This window comes from Anser anser (assembly GCF_964211835.1).
Source record: "Anser anser genome assembly, chromosome: 4".
In the NCBI taxonomy this organism is placed as follows: domain Eukaryota; kingdom Metazoa; phylum Chordata; class Aves; order Anseriformes; family Anatidae; genus Anser; species Anser anser.
Genome location: NC_139724.1, coordinates 29,088,708 through 29,110,434, shown reverse-complemented (window position 1 = coordinate 29,110,434; position 21,727 = coordinate 29,088,708). Strand labels below are relative to the sequence as shown.

At 37.5% G+C, this 21,727-nt stretch overlaps 1 protein-coding gene across 26 annotated transcripts in view; it reads right to left on the bottom strand.

The window, feature by feature from the left end:
- The window catches only part of MARCHF1 (membrane associated ring-CH-type finger 1), a 239,566-nt gene that overhangs the window by 147,530 nt on the left and 70,309 nt on the right, over positions 1-21,727 (bottom strand). For 24 of the 26 annotated variants that reach the window (XM_083834624.1, XM_083834621.1, XM_083834617.1 and 21 more), the window contains one exon: positions 17,769-17,847. The gene's annotated coding sequence lies outside the window, so the exon portion shown is untranslated. Of the gene's footprint in view, positions 1-17,768; positions 17,848-20,568; positions 20,701-21,727 lie in introns of those variants that run through there. The other 2 variants (XM_083834612.1, XM_083834601.1) reach the window with 1 other exon arrangement.

The window sequence follows — 21,727 nt, the reverse complement described above, 5'->3', positions numbered from 1 at the left end:
GTAATCAATTAAAAATTTAAATAAATGAACGGTTTGGGATATTTATTCTATCCTGCTACTCATAGGATATTGCACATTCCTTCACATCATCTCACTAGCAGCATTACTAAGCACAGGTCTTTTTCCTCTGTAAAGAAACTGAAAAAGAAGTCAGTGCAAACATGGAAGCAAATTTTTAAATGCAAATTAAAAAATAAAACCTAATAGCTGAAAAGAGAGTGCCTTATTAAAATGTGCCTGTTGCATCAAATAAACCTGCAGACTGCTGCCATGGAAAAATATATCTGATGTTAGATTTCCACCAATGAAACAAGAGCCACTGTAACTGCACAGTTTCCTGTAGATTAGTTTGAGAACAGGAATACAAATGCATTCACAAAATTTGTATAAGAAATTTGTTGAGTGCTGGTACCAAAGAGACAGCGACTGCCCCATGGCTTTCATAAAGATTTAAGTTATTACCTGATTTTGGTCCTGCAGGGGTGCTCTTTTTGTTTTTGTTTTTAAGAGGTGCACAAATTCATTAATTCTATTTTATTTTGGTAATTAAGACCAGGAATGGTTTGGATTATATTTGGGACTAGTCTACGGGAAATAAAAGTATGATAGTAAGCAGTAACTGCAGAGAGAGGCAGTAAACAGTGAAATTAAGGACCAAAGCTGCATTGAGAGTCACTACTGCCTTTGTCTCCTACCATTGCTATGCTATAGGCAGACACCTTCAAATGACATTCACTTCAAATAACAGATCTTCAGCACATCAGCCTCCCTCAAGTCACAGACTACTACAGGTACTGCCTGCCAAATGTTCTGGCTCATAAGCGCAGCAAATACACAATTCCAAATGCGGGTGTCAAGAGGAGCAGCCTGAGACTGTCCCATCTCCTCTGCTTTGCTTAGTAGTGAACAACTCATTATAGATGCTTGCCTTTAATTTCTATTAGTCGAGGCTCCTTTCTGCAAATATACCCATCTTTTACATTTTTTCTGTAAATATGCTGAGTGTTTTTGGAAAACAATGTACAACTTCAGACAACACAGTGCAGGAACACCATTCAACAAATCTCCAGGCCCCAACCCAGCAAGGTTTGCAGCTAACATCAGTCCATCTTGAATATGTAATAAATGCAATATGCATATAAGTGGTAAGATTTCTTGAAAGATTGCACAAAACCACAGCAGCCCTAAGTTTTTGGGATGCTTCTTTCTCCAAAATGCTCTGTAAAAACACTGTAACAAAATGAAGTGTCAAAAATTAAAACACTGCTGTCCACATACTACTTCAGACCACACGTGAGTCTAGCTGTCCAGCAAACACCTACCGAGTTATTGGGTTATGATTACAACAGAAAAAAATAACTTACTAAAAGTACTAAAGATAGAGGATAAACATACACATTGCCACCTACAGCATTATTTTTCATTCTTTATTAGGTCACTTCTTAATGACATAACATGTAAAAGGTGTTTTAACTTAGCTCTCTACAGAAAGTGGTTAACAATCTTTATGACGAACATCAAAACACAGCAAGCAGTGGAATCCATCTGCTTAGTCTTAGGTTAAATGCTGCAAACTTGAATCCAGCAATCTTAAAGAGTAATGGTGTTACTCAACAAGATTGGACATAAGTTCTTGGCCAAGATTCAAAGCTGTCAGCCGACACAGAGGCACTATACAGAAAACCTCGAAAGTCTTCTAGACACGAGCATTAGAAAAAAGATGAAGTTCAGTAGTGCAAGGAACAAGGTCATGGCTCACATAGAACAGCAAAAGGAAGGCTGGTAGCAGCCTTTAGTACAGTTGGATAAGAAGGACCTGTGTATTTCCTAGTCAAAGGATAACTACAGAACGCTAATTACCATCAGCTGCAAAAGCATACACGTGGTGCCAGCATGCACCAAGCGGGCTATTTCCAATTCTTCTTAGTTTGGAACAAGTTACACCAGTAATTACCTCAAACATTAGTCTTTTCACTTCTCCCAGAGCTGACCGCCAGCATAAAGGATATGCTGAATTCAGACAGCGGGAAACTTCTCTAAAAAAACCTGCACAACAGGAAGTTATTTGCTAGCCCACCTGCTGCTGTTACTGGCTACATATAATTAAACAGTACAACCAAGGGTGGCTTTTTGGTGGTGGTGTTTTTGTCTGTCTGCTTTATGCACATTCAGGTGCCCAGTATTCTTGAGATTACAACATGAATCGTGCACTCTATCATTATTTGACAAAGAATGAAGACACATGCACAATTTGTGATCGAAAATAAAACCTCCCAGCCAGGTCCATCTGTGTGAATATCAGAAGTTTACTTTCAGATAACATCTTTCATGTTTGCTGAGCATTAGCTGCTTTGTGAACCTCAGGTGCTGGAATGCTCAAGGGACTTGAAAAAATACAAGATACTGATTAAAAATTCACATGAATATTCATTCAAAACACTTTTTATAATATATTTTTATCAACTTCCTACAGGTGCCTATTGCTTATTATACTGCATTTTTTCCTTTACTTTATCTCTCTGTCTTGTAGACTTAAAACACCGCCAATTCCCTCCTGTTCTCATTTACAGTGACCCCTTCGTCTTCCCCTCCTTCAGAAACGCATGGCTAGAGTTTTATCTCTGGCTAAATACTCATATTCCAAGAACTACCATTTCTCTGTTGTTTATATATATATATATATATATATATACACACACTATTCCATAACCAGCTTTTATTGAAAATGGTTCAATAAAAGAAATCTTCTATATTGAGGAAGTTTTTAGCCTTACATCCAGTCTGCATGTTGTTTGGCTTTGAACCTTCTCCTCATGCTTCAGAGGGAGGATGGTTGATTGCCAAGATGATAAAGATACCGTTAAATTAGAACAGCAAGGAGTTTGAAAAGATCTGTGGAGATTTACATTACAGAGGTGGCAAATTCCCTTTAAACTCAGTGGTGGTTTTGACCCACAAAATTTTCTAGCCTTATAATTTTAAGAAGACCATACGCAAGTGAGATGTATTATGCTTCTCCTTAATGCTATGAAACAGATTAAATGAACTCTAATACTGAGATTGATTTTACCTTAAATTGTGATTCAGGCATAGGATTAAATCATTTTGAAAACACAGACTTCACGTTCTTGAAAAACTGTGTTTAATATTGAAATATTTCACAAATTTAAGACTAAAATCTGAGCCACTGTAAATGGGTACCAATCCTAAATTATTGCCACCTATCGTGCAATTTCTACTTAGAAGGAAGTAAATTCCGTTTTATTTGCTTACTTTGTTACCCAGTATCTCTTTACTTCTTTTGCTAACAAACTGAAACTGCTGTGAATTTAAATGCTGGTGTTTCATTATGTAAGAAAATTATTGATGTTTTTCAATTAAAAAGTAAGCCCACAAGGAACTGATGCCTGACTGATATATGAGGTCAGCAGCCTTGTTTGCCTGAGTAAACCGATATGTAAGTAAAGCAAAGAGAACTTCAATGTAAATGAGCCACCAGAGGGAGCTCATCCAGCCTTCTGAGTATAATAGACTATATTGACTTTGGCAAAAAGTTAATTAAACATTTTTTTCTAAGGGTTGCTGACTGAGTTCAAAAAAAAGCACATTCCCTGGCTGAAACTCTACATGCCTGAGAAGTCTAATGTAATCAGAAGACATTGCTTCTTTAACAAACATGGAATACATTTCTGATTAAATAAAGATAATTAAGTTTAGAAACACATGCTACAGCATTCTCCTACACATGCAAACATACACTAGCCTTTTCTTCTCTGTCCCTCTTTATCTTCTCCAGATAAAGAGAACTCCAAAGTATTTTAAAAGACAAGTCAAAAAACATGACATTTAGTTTCACCTAACGGATGTATACCAAAAGCTAAGCCAGATAACCAAACAAAGGGTACTTATTTCTAATCAAATTTAATTTATTGTTATGATGCTTACAAAATTCTGTAATTAGTTGTTACACTTAGATGGACACTGCCAGATTACATTTGAGTTGTCTATCACAATAGAGTTGTTTCAAATTTTAGGGGACTCAGATTCAGAAAATTCATTCCTCAAGCTTCTGTTCCAGTGGGTCTGATGGTCACCAAGAAACTTATCAACATTATGCAAAGAGATGTACTAAAGTAAGAGCTAGTCAGTTTTTTGCACGGTGCTCATTGATCAAGTAACCAAGAGTTTCGCCTGTTACTATCCCATGAACTCAGGGGTATAGTAGTGGTAATTTGGGTGTGGGCAGGAGGACAGAGGACAATAAAATTACTTCCTCAAGTAAAAGCACCTTTCAACATACGCAGTCAGACAAATCTCTGCAACTCTCTCTAGATATTTCTGCATATTATATACATTAAGTATACATAACTATCTCCAATTAGCATAACCCTACCACAGACTTAAATTACATATGTTTGCATACCCATTATCAGCTTCCTAAAAGAATAATTAAATCTCTCTTGCAATGTTTATCTGATGTCTACCTGGATGCTTTGCTTTCAAAGATGAGGTTAAACTTAATGTGCTATTACATTTATTTGTTCCTTCAAGATTCAATGAAAAACTGAACACTCCTCAATACCACGTGAAAGTAACTTTTTATTGTGAACTTCTGTGCAATGTGAGGATACTACAAAAACCACCAGTACTTAAGCACTGGGATAAAAGCCAACCTGAGAAGACCCATTCTTTAAGTTTCAGTAGGCACTTCAGAGTGGTGAGCTTCCCTGCCCAGCTGTTTTACCTTTGGTGAGCATGATTTTTCATCGCTTGCCCACGTAATCAACAACAAGCAGGACAAAAGTTACAGCTGCTGTGCAATACACGTTATGAAGTCAACCTTCCCACAAATATTTTTGAACTAAACAAGCATAACATCCCACTGAAAAACTGTGTTTTTAAGACAGTCAGAAGAGATCAATACAAACTTTAATTTAAAAAAAGATGGTCAGATTTGTCTGACCTCCTGCTTAAAAACAGCTATTGAAATTCATTCTCAGGATTGTAGTAAAGTAAGATTTACCAGCCTGCCCCCTCTTCCTTATGCTGTGAGCTAGCCAGTTTCTTCACATCACACACATCTTGATATTTTGTATTGTACTTACCATATTAGTAATTATCACATCAATTTTTTAAGAAGAACAGTTCTAAGATTCACTAGGAATTTAGGGTGTAAAATAACATTTTATAAAAACCTGTAAAGCCTCTGGTCGGGAAATAATCAGTAAATAGAAAAAGATAGCAGAAGATGAAATTCTTAAGACTGTTTTCTCTACATGGACGTTTTGTGCTCACTACAACGTAAAATCTGTCCCTGTAAGAAGACAGCATCCCTATATGGAAGCTTAAATTTCACAGTTCCTCAAAATTCAGCAGCAGAGTGACTTCCACACACCAGCAACGGCTCTTGCGCTATTTATACTCTGCAAAAGAATACCCCCAACCCCCTTTCACAGCTCAGCTTCATGAAAATAAGATTGTTTTCCAATAGCTCACTATCATAGTACCAGGGTTAAGCAGCCACCTGGAAACCTGACGAATTATGAGGCACATTGCATCATCACACTGCAGAGAATATTACCTTATTTTGTTGTAGGACTGTCAAGTACCTTATTCACTTGTTCATGCTCAAAACTAGGGAAATCCAACATCACTGAAATGAATAAAGGCTTTGGACAATATCACTATAAGACTATACTGTGTCAGTTTAATAGACATCAAATGAGAAACATGCTAATAACTGCGGTGTAAAAGATAAGGACTTGCAAACAATAAAACTTATAAGAGAGCATTTCTGAATTCTGCATGTAAAAGATCATGCTCTTTGGGTAAAACTTATTTAGTGCATAAAAATAGGATCCGTCTCTGGGTTTCCTCAAGATTTGAAATAAGTTAAAAGCCTTGCCCCACTGTATTTTGAAGACAATTTGGCACCAAATTCCTTGGAAAACCCACTCTGATGGCATTTGAAAACTGTAGCCTTTTTACTTAGTAATGGATTGAATCTATCCTTGGAAGATTTCCTCCTTGATTGAGTTTTCTTCAAATAGAATTAAGTTAAATGTTGGTCTTGCTGTAAGAAAGGCACATTAGATATCAAACATGATTCATGATAGCAATGAACCAGTTCAGTCAAAAAAACAGAAATCTAAGAAAGTGCTTTTGAAATGGAAACCAAACGTTTCCTAACGTCAGCAAAATCTCCATTTTTCAGCCAAACACTGGGGGTGGGAGGCAACACTATTAAATTCCTTCAGGAAAGGCTGCATGCATAACATTTCCATGTTTCCCAGAAAGATATGTCTCAAAGCACCTTGAACTAATCCTGTACTTTTAAATAGTCACAAAAACTAATTATGCACATCCTGTTCTGATTATCACTTTTTCTACTATCATCCATTGATAAACTTATAGATTTTAATACTTAAAGAATCATTTACCCCCCCCCCCAAAAAAAAAATCATTTTCTTTAATAGCTTTTAGAATTTTATTCTAGTTAGCTCACCTCCTCCAATAACCCTCAGCTGTCTATCAAGGTATTTTATAGTCTAAATCTTATCCAACTGGCTTTTTCCAGCATAACCAGTAACCTTGAACCAAGTTAAATGAAAAAGCATAGCTCTCTTATCCCACTGAAATTCTCATCTCCAACAGAAAGCACAGTTAAAAAAGGTACTAAGGAAACCTGAAGTGACACAACAGACAATAAGACCTATAATAACAACACAGTTACATGCATTTACCAAAAATTCTAGAAACCCGATGTCTACAAGACACAAAGAATGAATGAAGCCGCTCTGTTCTCCACTATTACCCAGCTAGGAACGAAATCCTTTTCACAGCCTGGAGACGTTGCTATCCTAACTACTTAAAAAAGCAGAGCCACAGGATTGTGGCACCTCAGGCACAGCTATTAGTGGTGCCTAAGGCACAGCTATTAGTGGCACTGGGTCAAGACTTTCATTACATTCATGACGCAAAGATAAATTTTCCCTTTCTGCTACAGGCTGTGAAGTCCACCCCTGGATGCAACTAATTGCAGGTACAAATCTGTTTTTAGATCAAGTTCCACAGGCGCCTTACGGCTGCAATTCTGGGAACCATTTGCTTTAGAGAAGTGCTGAAATCCCCTGCTGTCCCCTAAGCATGAGTTCCTGGGGGTAAATGAGCAACAAAAAGCTGAGAAGGGTTCTCCTTTGAATTACACAGCCCAGTTTACTCAACAAACTTGCTAACCGTAGATGGCACACTTCTAAGTGTCTGGTTCCATAAGCTGCCTGTTCAATTATGGTTGTGATTTTTTCATTTAGCCAACATTCACTATTTTTTGCAAGTTTCCTTGCAAGCTGTTTTTTAAGAAACATTCTTTCAACTGGGACACACAGGATAAATGGAGAGAGGGAATAAGCTGGTATGTTCAAAAAAAAAAAAAAGCTACAACTGTACAACCTTATTTTCAACCCATTTAGACAGGACACACTCCCCCAGGAAAAGACTATTTCTTTATATGCATGTCATATTTAGCAAATTAGAAACCTGGTCTTATTAAAATTAGACCTTTTAGGCAAATCAACATAAACAGACTTCTTTTTTTTCTTTTTAATGACAAAGGGAGAATAAATTCACTGACTTGAAAGGACCTTTATAGCCCCTTCCATCTCCCACTTCTTGCAATAATAACAATGCTCAACTTCTGTCTGCAAACACCAGTTATTTCTTCCATTCAGAGACCACAATTAATTGTGGGTGTTGGGGTATTTTTATTGCCACAACCAAGGCAGCCCATAGCTATGAATCACGTTAAAGTAAACAAACTGAGAGTATTATAGATACAACCTAATAGGATCAAATCAAAGCTTTGCATAATCAACAGAAGGGAGATTAGGGAGGATGAATGGGCAAAAATTATGCTAAAAACCCAAGTGAAACAGAAAGCCTGTCATGTATTGCTCTCTCCATTTTGTGAGGAAACTGTCACTGTTTTACAGAGACAGCTGTCACAAGGTCATAAATATTCACTGGGAATACTCCCAACCCATTAGGCTCACTTACACAGTCAGAATCTACACAACTTCCAGCCGTAGAAATAGAGACGAGAAGGACAGGCCATTTAATTGGGGGAGATGAATGAAGAGCAAAAAAGGAGTCAAGTAATGAATGATACAGAGGAAAAGTAGATGAACTCTGTCAGGACGGAAACTAGGAAAGGAAGGGCCTATTAAATGAAACTTTAAGGACAAAAAATCATAAACTGTAAAAGGATGGAATTCTCTTAAAGCACAACATCACAGCCAAGAATTCAGCGGCAGGTTGTAGGTCAGGCCACCGTGACATTATGAATCAACAGACAACTAGACATTTTGTTGGGAGAAGTGTTTCTAGGATACGTTGGCAAAATCCAAATTTAGGTCTTAGATAAGACTAGGGAGAGCTTATAAAATAATAATTTTTAATTATTACTGGTTGTGAATACATTTCTCTGGATGGTTTCACATCTGCCTGCTTCAAAGTTTTTACATGGCACCGTTCCAATTTATAATAATAATATATTACTACAGCTGTACTGAAATGTATATCTCGAATATGACAAAACTATTACTTGTGGTGACCCTATTAGAGCACATCTCTAAAAACTGCTTTATGTGGAGTGAAAAAAAAACCTGAAAATTAGAGAAATTTTCCAGAGAAAAAAAGAAAAGAATGACTTAATTCCTTTTAATCTGTTTCTCCCATTGTAACTCCGCTTCTGCATAAGTCTTCTCTGTTTTGGATATTCAGCTCCTTCTCAACAGAGACCATTTCTAGCTGGTTTGCAGGACAAACTCTGCAGATCCCTCCGATAACCTGCTTGACCAAGACTACCAGATTTTTACTCAAGGCATTTCTCATCTGTCCCCTCCCCTTGTCCCCCAGGATGTCACCTTTTTTTTCTTTTAATTCTGCAATTCTGTCTTCCGTTTTAAAAAACACAACAAACCTTAATGATATAAAGGATTTGTGACTGTAGGAAACTTCTACTTGAATTTAATCCTCTCTCACAAATACCAACAGTGGTAGAACCATCATTTCTCCTCTTTATTTTATTAATCTTTTCAAAAGCTGTCATGCAGCAATGCAACCATGACTTCACATTTGGCATTGATACAAAAAGTCAGGAAGGGCACAGGGATTTTTCTTCCCTTTAGCCCACCAAAAATAAACAGTATGAGTCCAGGGCTCCTCTGCCTGGGAGTCTTGGTAGGGTCTGTTTGTAGCAGATGACAATAGTTACCAGCCCAGTTCCTAACTAACCACAAAGCCCACTGGTGCTAGAACACAGACTGGCATCTCTGGCAGTTTCCCTGCCAAGTTCAGCTCCTTGGTTGCATTTGTACGTGTACAGGACCTGGCAAGGCCTGGGACTGCAGCACCAACAGCTGTGCTGTGCTAGGAATGGGAGGTGGTGATCTTGCACGAAACCTTGTTTTAAAGGTCTTCTACACACCTCTGGATAATATGTATATATGTGTGTACATATATATATATATACACACACACATACTGTGTACGCTGCTGGGCTAGTCGAGAAAAAAAAACAAGCTGCTGTTAACAGTTAATGCTCATAGTTAACAGAAAGCTGCAGACAGCAACACAGACCAGATTTTTCAGCTTATGTACTTTTAGATTACTGACTTCTTACAGTGATTGATCACAAAATAAAAACTTACACAGGAAACATTGTTATTGACACTGTCCTCTCATCAGTTTGACAGGCATTTCAGATTTCTTTTTTAGTTAGTTTGCTGCTTAAATAACCCTTCTGGTTGTAGTCTTGGTCACTTTGAAAGTATTACAAAGCAAGACCTGTATAAAAAGGTCTATATTAGAGTATGAGGAGTACAAAAGTCATGCAGAATCTAAAAATTCAAGCAACCTATGACGGATTACTGCACAGTTGAAAAGCAGTGCCCTTACAATGCATGTGCGCACACACACAAGATTAAAAAAAGCTTCCAGCCACATAGACCTGACGTGCATTGAGAACTAGTTATTTGTGAAGCAAAAGCACCTCTTAACATTACAATTCTGTTTTCTGTCTAGTAAATTCTTATGACTCACGCAGTGCAGCCTTGTTCTAAACAGACTACAACAACAAACTGCAATCAAAACAGTTACAGAATTATCAATTTGCCTCTCCCATTGAAGTTTAAGCCAAGAAATCATACTTTTTTTCAGGAAACTACAGAAGTGGCAGCAGAAATGGAGACTCTCTAGACCATTCTCGCATGAATCAGCCCATAACAACTGTGGTGGCTTCAGTCCATTACATTGACAAAACGCTTGTAATTATCCTCAGAGGCTTTGTGGAAGGCATGGGAAGCCACAGGCATTACAGCTCCCCAGACTGTATCAGTAAACTCTGGCAAGAGCGACCCTGCAGAAAGCCATTCCCCATGACTGTCGCCCTTAAATCTGCCTTCAGAGGAGGAAGGCGCAATGCTTTGTGCCACGTCAACACAAGGAAAGACATCCTAAGTCGCTTCTCAACCCGCACGAGGTTTCTCGGGAGTGCTCTGCTGCCGCTGGGCAAAACAAGCTGCTCTCAGCTCCACAGGTGAACATCCCAGGACAGGGACTCAGGAGGGGCTGCCGAGCCTCCTCTTTCCCCCTGACAGCACAACCCTTCCACGCTGCCCAAATTACTGATACAGGAGCTGAACCTTTTGGCTGCTGGGAGGCCGAAACACAAGTTTTTTGTCTCAAGGCAGCTACTATGAGCTGTAGATGTACAGCATAACAATACCCAATCTCAGATACTAGCGAAAGCATTGTTTAGATAAGAGCAGAAAAATAAATACGGAGCAACACGGCCATTGATGCTGAACAACCACAAAAGACGACTCGCAGAGCTATTACAGATTAACACTTCTCAGGTAAACAGGAGTCATTCCAAGAAAAGACAGTTTAATGGGGAAATAGGTTCAAAGATGATTTAATGTGTAAATGCTACCATTTCGAGTGGAACAAACATAGGAACTGAGGATGCTAGCAGGTAACCTGAGCAGTTTGGGGGAATTATACCGATGCTGTAGGTACAATACACCTTTTTATCAGTGTAAGGACAATTTTAACCAGTTAGCAGGAATGTAAGTAATGGGTGGCATATTGATCATGAATGAGTATGTGCTAACAGAACTGCACAAAACCTGACTTGTGAGGTCTAAGCACCTGCACGGCACATGGTGAAGCTGGCTGACCGGCAGAACCCGTGCTTTAACCACCTGCTGCTGCTGCAGTGCTGCAGAAATCAGGGAGCCTCTCAGATACAAACCTCAGCTGGAAGCTATGCGGGACTAATGTAATTTCCGTCTCTGCATTTGTGGCTCAGAAACTTAGCAAAGCTCCTTTCAGCTTTGCATTATTAACACCTGAGGGATGCTGCCTTCTCCTCCCCTCACCCCCACTTCCCCATATCTGGCATCCCCAATGATGTACCCCAGAAGCGAGTGCACGGATATACATTTGCCGGGTGCCAGACCTATTTAGCATCAGGAACAGCAACACTCGCCTCAAGAAGCTTGACTGATGTGTGGGAATGAACACACTATGGTTTATTACTATTCGAGCACATGTCTGAGTCCAGATACAACGAAAGCTTGACTTCGGTCCCCTTCACAACTCACGTGGCAGAACAGCGAAGCAAGAGAAAGCCACACGTATGGCGATCGTCGATTTGCAAGGCAGCTTGCAAAATTCTCCAGCTTTCCTTACCTCCAGAAACTAAAGCAGGCCTGGCTACTGGCTCATGAATGTTGTGTCCAAATCACTGGCACTGTTTCAGTAACTACGCGTGCATGCGGACACTGACTGAGATGTAGGAAATTTACTCCTCAAGCAAAACACTGACTGCTTACTGACCCAAGTAATAAAATATTCTGGTTTAGTTGCATTCATACTTTTTTCTTGTGTCATCAAATTTAATTTGTAAGACATTTTTTCTTGACCATTGCTTTCATTACTCCTGGTAGAAATTTGGTATCAAGCATTATAAAAGACACAAAAGTTTCTCAAAGCCTGTCCCGTTATTTCACCCTCAGCAAATCATAGCTGTGTCTGTCTGATTTTAACAAGGCATGAAATTATACCTCAGCAGAATAAATTAACAAGCAACACCATGAACAGGTGTTGTATTTCTTAGTGTCATCAGTTCAGATAGATCAATTTATATTCCTCAGTACATGCTTTATTTAAAGAAAAAAAAACTACATAATAAGTAATGAAGCAAAGGATGAAAGACCTTTGCGATAATTTTATTCTTCTTATTCTTGCAAGATACCTTTGTACAAGTTTATGATCAGGAAGATGCTTACAGTATGCAAAAATGCTAAAATTAAAACTTGCATTCCCCTGAATATATTCACAGAAGTTGACACAAAAGCATAAGCCAGGTAGCATATAAGATTAAAGTTCAAGTCTAAGTTTAGTTCAGAAAGACAAAAGAGAGACACAGGGAGAGCAGTGAAAGACTCATCTCCAGTGACCACTGAAACCTTAATTAGAGCTGTGCAAAACACTCCTTGGAAATTAATGTGCTCTTAGGGTCTCACAATCTTCTACAATAATAAAATCAACTCTGCTCTTCACCAGTATCACATACAGTTTAAATTCTTACTATTGATTTTGGTAGCATACTTTGGGCTTTTCATCTGGGTTAGTTTCATCTTCTGTAGGAAGATCTCTCATCAGGATCTCCAAAAAAGTGACCCAATCCTGTATTCTCAGTGGAAAACAAGAAAAGGTATTTCAAACTTTTTTTCCCAGGGTATGAGAAGAGTAGTGGGAAAAGCCAAGAGCTGCAGAGATCCAGCACGGGAAGTATTTAGAGAAAATGAGGAACTCTTGTCATCGTGCATCAGCAAAGGTGCCTTTCATAGAGAGGAACAATTCACATTGTTGTCTGCGTAAACAGGACTTTTCTGCTCTTACTTCTGTCAAAATGAATGGCTTCTATAAACATATAGAAGTATACTTTGTGCTACTATTTATTTTACATGGAGTTTATTAAGATAGCAAAGGATTTGGTATTTTACAAGCACAGGACAGGAGTGTCAACGGTCACTAGCTAAATATAGAACAACCCAGCTGCGGGGTGAAAAAGGGTAGAAAAAGATTTCTGTTTTCTTATTTGTTCACCAGCTAACATTAATAGAAATTAAATATGCCAATTCCCTTTGAAAGAAAAATGTGATAACTACTAAATTGATCAAAATGAAATAATTGCCACCATGACCTACACATCTCAGTACGTTATATAGTTACTTGTGTGTATATCATGAAAGGCAGTTTTACAATACTGATCAATGTATTTGTAAGACTACCAGATATAAGAAATGTGTAGCAAATACTTTGATCAATATCTGAATTAGCAGCGTTGAATTATTCTAGCAGAAAGACTTGAGACAAAGAACTTGGAGCTCTCTCATGTTTTAAAATGTTCCATTTCTCTCTTTCAGCAACCCGCACTCAGAACATATAACCATACCCATATTCTTCCTCACATGCTATCTGTTCTCTGTTTATACCAATATGACGGTCAGATACATGAGTTATAAAATCAGCTGCAGCCTTGAGTACAAAGCTACACACATGTTGCTTTGAGACGTGCCCATGTGATATTGTCCCTGGTTTCTTTAACAGGAAGAGAACAGATTTAGCACTGAATACAGAGATGTATAGGATGTGAAATTAGCCAGTACAGCCATCTGTGAAAATACAGAGTGCTGCCATAGCTTCATTAACTTATTGACAACCAATTCAAAAGATAATTCAAAGAAAACAGAACCAGAATTGCTTATCTACAGCTCTCCAAGTAAGATCTAATTGATTAAATAAGGTATGTTATTCCTTCTGGCCTGCCTATAGTACCAGTCAGAAGTTATTCCACACAGAAAATACCTCATTACTTCTTCTATTAGGCCCTTATTAGATCAACAGTCAATCTCTAGAACCTTTTCTCCTCTTATTCTCAGTCTTTCTCTTTGACGTGTGCTGTCAAAGTGGGCAGACAATGAAAACAGTATGTCCAACACTTAAAAAAAAAAAATCTGTATTGACTGATGTCTATCCTACAGAACTGCTAGTATGTTTATCTAATCATCTTGCAAGCTTATTCCTGCTCAGGTTATCCAGTAAGAATTATTTGCAGAAATTCTCAACAATATCCTTAGCATTTTCAAACACCTACGGTCTAAATTGCACAAACAGACAATTAAGAAATTAAGTTCCTGACAGCACTTCCATACAAATAGACTAGAGGAAAAGCACATCCTCCCCTCTGTAATGCCACCACATACAATCCAGATGCACAAAACAGTACTTCAGTGTCCTGGCAAAGTGATGGAGTGGAGCCTTTGCTCATTCTTGCCAGAACACCCAACAGCACAAGCACTACAAGCTCCAATTAGAGATGGATGAATGTCCACTAGTGGTAAGGACGAGTGACAATTATATTTCTGGAAGAGCAGGTTTCAGAAAAACAAGCTGTAACAGCACTTCCTATGAAACGCAGTTCTTTAGCCCATGTGAATAAGAAGCAGATGTTTTTTTGGCATCCTTAGTTGCACTGCAACCCACCTCAATTCTCAAATCCCTGGTCTCCAACGCAACCTGCTATACCACACAAGAATGATACCGCATGAAGGATTTTTACATCAAGTGCACAAGCATCTTCAGCACTCCTGAAAAAGTGAAGTTACACCTAGATGAGAATGCTCTGTACAGTCGCAAAAATTATGACAATGGAGGTTAGGACTACAGTACCTTTGTTGTCATTTATTAATGCCCAGACTCCATTAATATCTGGCGTATGAGAACATTCGCTCTTAATACTCACCAGAAAGAGGTTCACTGGCATTTAGGGGGAGTAAATATGGGATCAGTTCTTAGGCAAGGGATGGAAATATGCCTTCATGCTTGCATATTGCCAGGTCTCTATCCAGACTTCAGAACCATCTACAACTATATTGTAATAGAGAACTAGTATTTGAAATGAAAAAAAAATAATAATAATTGTTGCAATTCTGATTACTCAGCAGCCAGATTCAGTTTTCATTTCTGTGGCGGGCACCTGAAATCATAAAAGCTGGGATTCGTGTCTCCTAACTTTAACCAGCTGCAATTTCAGCATGCAACTCAAGGCAGACTACTTTAAAAGTGGGGCTGCAGGCAAGTTACCCTCAGTACAAAACCTAAAGCACGAATAAGATAGCTGATACCTGCACAGGCAAAGCAAAACTAAGAAAAGCATTATGTGGAGGACTTTGCTCCGCTAATAAAACAGCATACAAATCCAACCAGTAGTTCATATCTAGCATCTCTTTTCATGGCACTGACTGGAAAGTAGTAGAACAGACTCACATTTAATATACTGTAATGAACAATAATGCACTACTAGAGGAAAAGGTCATTTCTACATCTAATAGCTTCCAACAACTAGCTTGTAAAATAAAAAATCCATATAAAAAGAACTGAAATGCATTTACATTTCCCATTAATACTGAATTGTTAAATAATACATCAGTAAGTTGTCAGTAAGTTGTTGTTTTTTAATATTTAGATCTATATCTCATATTTTCACATCCAAAAACATAGAAGATTTTAACAATATTGTATGTTTCATGTTCTATCATATGCTTTTGCAAACATTTTATACCAGAAAAAAAAAGATGTATTTTCTGCTATTTTCACACACAGTCAGATCTGTTTAAATTAGATGGGAATTTGGCTATTTCCAAGAGTCAAAAACATGCTCTTGTTGTCTGGAAGGCTACACGTGTACCTTACAGTGCTCAACATGTAATACAGCTCTCAGCTTTACCATTGTATCCATGAAATGACTACTCTCCATGTTCTCCCCTAAGACTTTTCCAAGCCCATTTCTGTATTTTGTCCCATTGCCTAACCTTCAATGAATACATACCTAAGTGTACCTCATATATATATATATATATATATACATACACACACACATTTGAAATACGTGCATTTCTCAGGCAGACAAAGGGATGAAGAGAGAAATTAAAAAGAGATGATAGAGTTCAAATAAGTTAGCCAATTCTAACTTCATCTCACATCTTTTCAGTTTGTTTCTAATGCTACTGTTAAGATGCTGGAAATCCACTTGCCCAAAGCATACTAGGTAATTAAATCTAGCAAATAATACCAAAAATTTGACAAATTCAGATATTAAGGCAGCATTATCAGAGCAGCAGTTTCCCTTCTCTCTTCCTTAACTAATCACAGAAGTCTTGAAATGTCCTGGAATACCCTCTCCAGATTCTTTGATAAAATGGAAGGAAACGCTTCAATGTTAATACACTTAGGATAACAGAGAAGTAATAGAATGAAGACAATAATGTCCAATTTTTACTTTACAACACAAAAAGCAGAACTCAGATTCGAATTTCTAATAGATATTCTTGTATCTGCACTTAATTTGTGGTTGTTTCAGCAGTTAGAATAGTAAAGAAACACTAAGACAATGAATTACTTTTTCAAGAAAACTAGAAATAAACCAAAACACTTTCTGATGCCTCATAAAGAGCTTGAATTGTGGAAGATTAGCATTTGCAAGTTTTAATTTAGTTGCAGGTTGTTGCAAATTCCCTACACAATGCCCAGAAATAGGCATTGCTACTTCTTTCAGAGTGCCAGATACAAAAAAAAAAAAAAAAAAAAAAAGAATAGTTATTTTTAAAGTATTAACAGGCATTGCCAACTTTGAAACACTAACCATTGATACTGTCCCTTCTAGAGTTTTCAAGAACTTGCTAATTAGATCATGCTTTCTTAAATTATAATAATTATACAATGACGAAAATTAATATACTGGTTCAACTCCAGCTTGCAAACTTTTCCTGTAAACTCCCTATTTCTTTCAATATATATATTTTAGACCTATTTATGTATAATGCCTATGTATGAACCATTACAATTCCCCATCACATAGTTTATTTTCAAATAATAAATCTTGACTGGGACAAACAGCTTTTGAATTCTGTTCTCAGCTCTGCCAGACACATGAATCTGCAAAAACCAATAGTCACTCTGATGCTTTTGTTTCTTTGTGCAAAATGGAGCTTCTAACATTTCCCTTGCAGTAGTGACCTGAGGGCAAGTTCATCTCTCTCTCTCACTTAAATATTTTGACGTAGACACCCAGACTCAAGATGAAAACAGAAGTTTAAATTCTTAAGTGGAGCTTGTTAAGCCATGTACAGAAAATTAAATGCCTTCTCTACAGCTTAAAGAAAAGACTTTGCTACAAATAGCAAGACTGTAAATGGTACTATCATATCATTTAATAACTGTGGGAAAAGATAATCATTCTGTAACAGGTCTGAGTCACAGCAGGCATCTGCATGTGCAATCTTGGCTAAATAATTTTTGAATGGAAAAGTTTCATACTCTCATACAAATTTAGTCATTTTCTACCTTTCGTTCAGAGTTTCTGAAAAATAAGCTATTGCAGTTTAGCATGCACCAAACTGCATGTGTAACCTGTAATGATACAACATAAAAAAAACTTAATCATTAGATTCAAATAATTAAGAGAAAAATATCTGCTCTTCACTGAAATACACTAAATTAAATAAGGGCAGGAATTCAACATAAGGCTTTTGGCAGGGTTTTTTTCCCATTCAAGCTGCAAGTCAAAATACTAAAATCAATCTTTTTTTCCAGTAATGTGAATATAACTTAGCATTTAACAACAGAAAATAAAAACTTACACGCAAAGCAATCTTTTAGTAAATTTCTGCTATGACAGAGCTTCACATGTCCCTTCACATTACTTCCTGGGTTCATTTCCTGGAACAAACAGAAACAAGACACATGTGAAACTAGCCATATCATGCTGAAATGTCATATATGTATACACGATAGCCTTAAATCATGCGATGAAATAAACTTTGAAAAATATTTTAATCCCGGTGTCTTTCAGGTGGTACAAATCTAACATAATGCTTCTGGACTTGAAAGGTAGTTTTAATTAATGTTTGCCAACTCCTATGCCTGATACTGACTTCCATCCATCTTTCTGCAGACTCTCAAATTGATCTGAGATTAATTTTTGATCTCCCTGAGCACAAGAAAACCATACATGATTTTCCATTTGCTAGCCATGCTAGTGGAAAAGGCCTTTTTGCAGCCTCTTACATATAGGTGCAAGTAATTGCAAAACACTAATCAAATATAAAATTCAATAAAACAAAAAGACCAAAATACGTAATTTGTTCACTAATAATGTTTTTACAGATATTTGCTTGCTAAACAAAAAATAAAATATATAGTACAGAGCTGTCAACTCCAAAGGACCTATTGAGCTTGTCCAACACCCTGACAATTAGCTGACCATGAGCCAGCAACGTGCCCTTACAGCAAAGAAGGCTCCCAGCAACCTGGGCTCCATTACAGAGTGTCACCAACGTGTTGAAGGAAGTGACCATTCCTCTCTGCTCTGCACTGGTGAGGCAAAATGCCAGGCCCAATCCCAGGCTCCACAGTACGAGAGACATGCATACAGGAATAAAAGGGCATGAAGGTGATTAAGGGACTGCGACATCTTCTCTGTGAGGAGAGGCTGATAGAAACGAGGGCCTTGAGCTTGAAGAGAAGGCTCAGAGTGATCTTATCAATGTGTATAAACATCTGAAGGGGCGCAGAGTAAGGAAGGCAGAACTACACTCTTCCCAGTGGTATCCACTAAAAGGACAAAAGAACACAGGACCAGAGTAAAATACAGGAAGTCTTGTTTAAACATATAATTTCATTTTTTTTCCCTTTTACTCTGAGTGTGGTCAAAAACTTGAAAAGGTTGCCCAGGCTATTTAGAGTGTCCATCCTTGGAGATATTCAAAACCCAACTGGACAGAGTCCTAGACAACGTGCTCAAGATGACCCTGCGCTGAGCAGGGTGTTGCACTATCTCAATAGGTCCTTTCCAGCCTCAACAATTCTGTGATTCTGTAAAAGTGCTTTATTTAACTGGTCCCTGGTTAGAATAAATTGAAAATAGGTTATAATTAATCACCCATGAAATGTCTTTTCTGAGGTGCATGAAAAAAAAAGGCCAATCTCACTGTGCTTTACCTAGTGTAAAAGGCGTACAAAGGTTATAGCTGAAAGCTAACAACACACAGTACTCCTGACATTCTGATCCATTTAATTGTAGAACAGAGGCTATAAAACCTTCCCCAGTAATTCCTGCCTCAAACTTTCCTTGTTTTCCATAACTACCTTAAACCAGTAGAAAATACACAAATATATATATTCTGGAAGATATTCACATGTGATATTTAAAGTGGATTACCAACAAACACATCAAATATATTTTGTTTCATAATGAAAGAATATACCTAAAAACAAACACACATTACTCTCAAAAGAATTCTTTAACAGTGCTCTAGAACTGTCAAACAACCGACTGGTGTTCAGTAGTATGGTATTTCCTGGTATTTCATACTAAATGAAAAGACTGATAGTTACAGGGGCAGTCACAGGTTTAGGATTGCATGAACCAAAGAACTGGTTCAATATATGTGCAGAAAACAACCCATGGAGTAAGCTTTGTAACTCAACAAGATTAGAAGCACAGATATGCTGTAGGTTAAAAGTCTGAAGATTTATTTTTGTTTTTACTGATAATGTATTACTTCGGGGAAAAATCCTTTAGCAGTGTCAGTCATACATCTTCATGAGAGCAGATTTTCTTATTTTTTCAAAAAAAATTACAAGTTTGCTTTTCAGTTTTTGAAAAGATATGACTACGAAATATATTTCAAATTCTTGATCTTCCTAGAGAAAAATTCAACAGCATATGCCTATTTTATTCATTGCCAGAGAGAACAAAGGATATGCGTTAAAGAAGCATACAGTACATTTCTATACGTACCCACTCTTACAAAGGCAGGTTGCGTGTACACCACCACATGGGTATCTTTTGTGTTCGTGTTGCTTAGGAAACCAACACTGTGCCAAACCACTACAAATGTATTCGAGTTCTTAAACAGGGTGGGTATTATTTATTTTTTTAAACACAGAAATAAAGCTAGCATATAAAGCTACAGAAGAGCTCTCAATAGCCAAGAGCATGTTAAGCCAACACAATTACAATACCCGAAATACAAAGTTTTTCCACTCTATGGTGTTTGCGTACTTGGCTCGTCCGAAAGGCAGTAGGTTACAACATAAAGTTAGGACATGACTGGTTTTGCATATGACAGAAGATGGGGCAGATAAACTCTGAAATTTTCTTTGGCTTGTTAAAAAGTCAAAAATTTTAAGAAACCTTCGCTACTGATCTATTCACAATGGACAGCTGTTTAAATTGAATTGCACAAGATAAAATACCATGAAGATATACTATCCCATTTAATAAAAACAGAACAAGTTTGCCGTGAAGAGCTGTGTTTTGAAAGTTGTTAGCAGTGTACCTGTTAAAGAAGGACGACTCAAGGAATTATGTTCCATAGACTTGAGTTCATGTTTTCCTGCTGTTTCACAGAACATTACACAAGCTCTATTCAATACCTGTATCTGTTTTATCTATCCTGGTCCATCTGCTCCGCAAATGTTCTTGCAAAGCAGTTTCCCATAGCAACATCAAATATCACATAGACCCAGTCTTCTCTTGAAGCACTTTAACTGATCCACTTCTGAATTTCAAGCAGCACCTCTTTTTTCCTGCAGTACTTAAGTAAATAATAAATAAATGGAGTATTTCATCAAACAGAAAACACACATGAATGGAAGTCATACCCATGAGTATAACCCCGGAAAAGCCCACAGTGACTGCCTACTTTGAGACAACTTCAGTTAGACCACCTACAAACCATTAATAACCCATTTTTTTTCATCCTCTTGTTTACAATGATCAAAGAAACCAAAATAAGAGGAAAAATTCTCAATACATTGTCACGCAAAATAAAAAAATAATAGTAACAGCAATTTCCTAAAAATACCGTACATTTCACCTGAGAATCTATCTTGAGAATCCCTGCTGCACTTTTAAGAAGTAGTAAGCATACATAAGATTGACTTTTAAGTGAAGATCTTCTGAAAAACTCTCTTAAAATAAGCACTCAAGAAGTCAGTAAATATCATAAATTAATTTTGAGCACACTGGTTCTGTGAATTCTGGTGAATCTGTAACAGAGCTGTTGTGCAAACTATAAATTAAGGAGTTCAGCAGGCCAGTTTTCCTAATTCCTAATATCTGCATTTTAGATTTGTCTACCCAAAACCACCAGAAGCAGCTAGGAAAAGGCCCTATGGTGAGTGAAAAGGTAATCAAACTTTCTGGGTCACTTCCGTACCACCACATCGTATTTCATAACTTTGAGCTACTTTAACAATATACTACCTATTTATGTACTCTCAGAACCAAAATAAACGACAAGATGAACTTCTCAATATTCTTCTACCACCATCACCTCCGTTCACCTATACATTTGCTTGGTTTATTCTTGGTCTTCCCCATCCATTCTCTTTTGCTCATCATGGAATTTGGCCCCAACAGACTTTGTCTAGATCTCTGGTCTGCACGATGAAGTTCTTCTGTACAGCAGTTCTGACGCTCTTACACGGAAAGGCTTCTCTGCATGCCTTCAACATGAATAACACTCATGGCTACATAGCAAATCTGGCATTTTGAGAGAGCACGGAGGAGATCCACAAGAGGAGGACGACG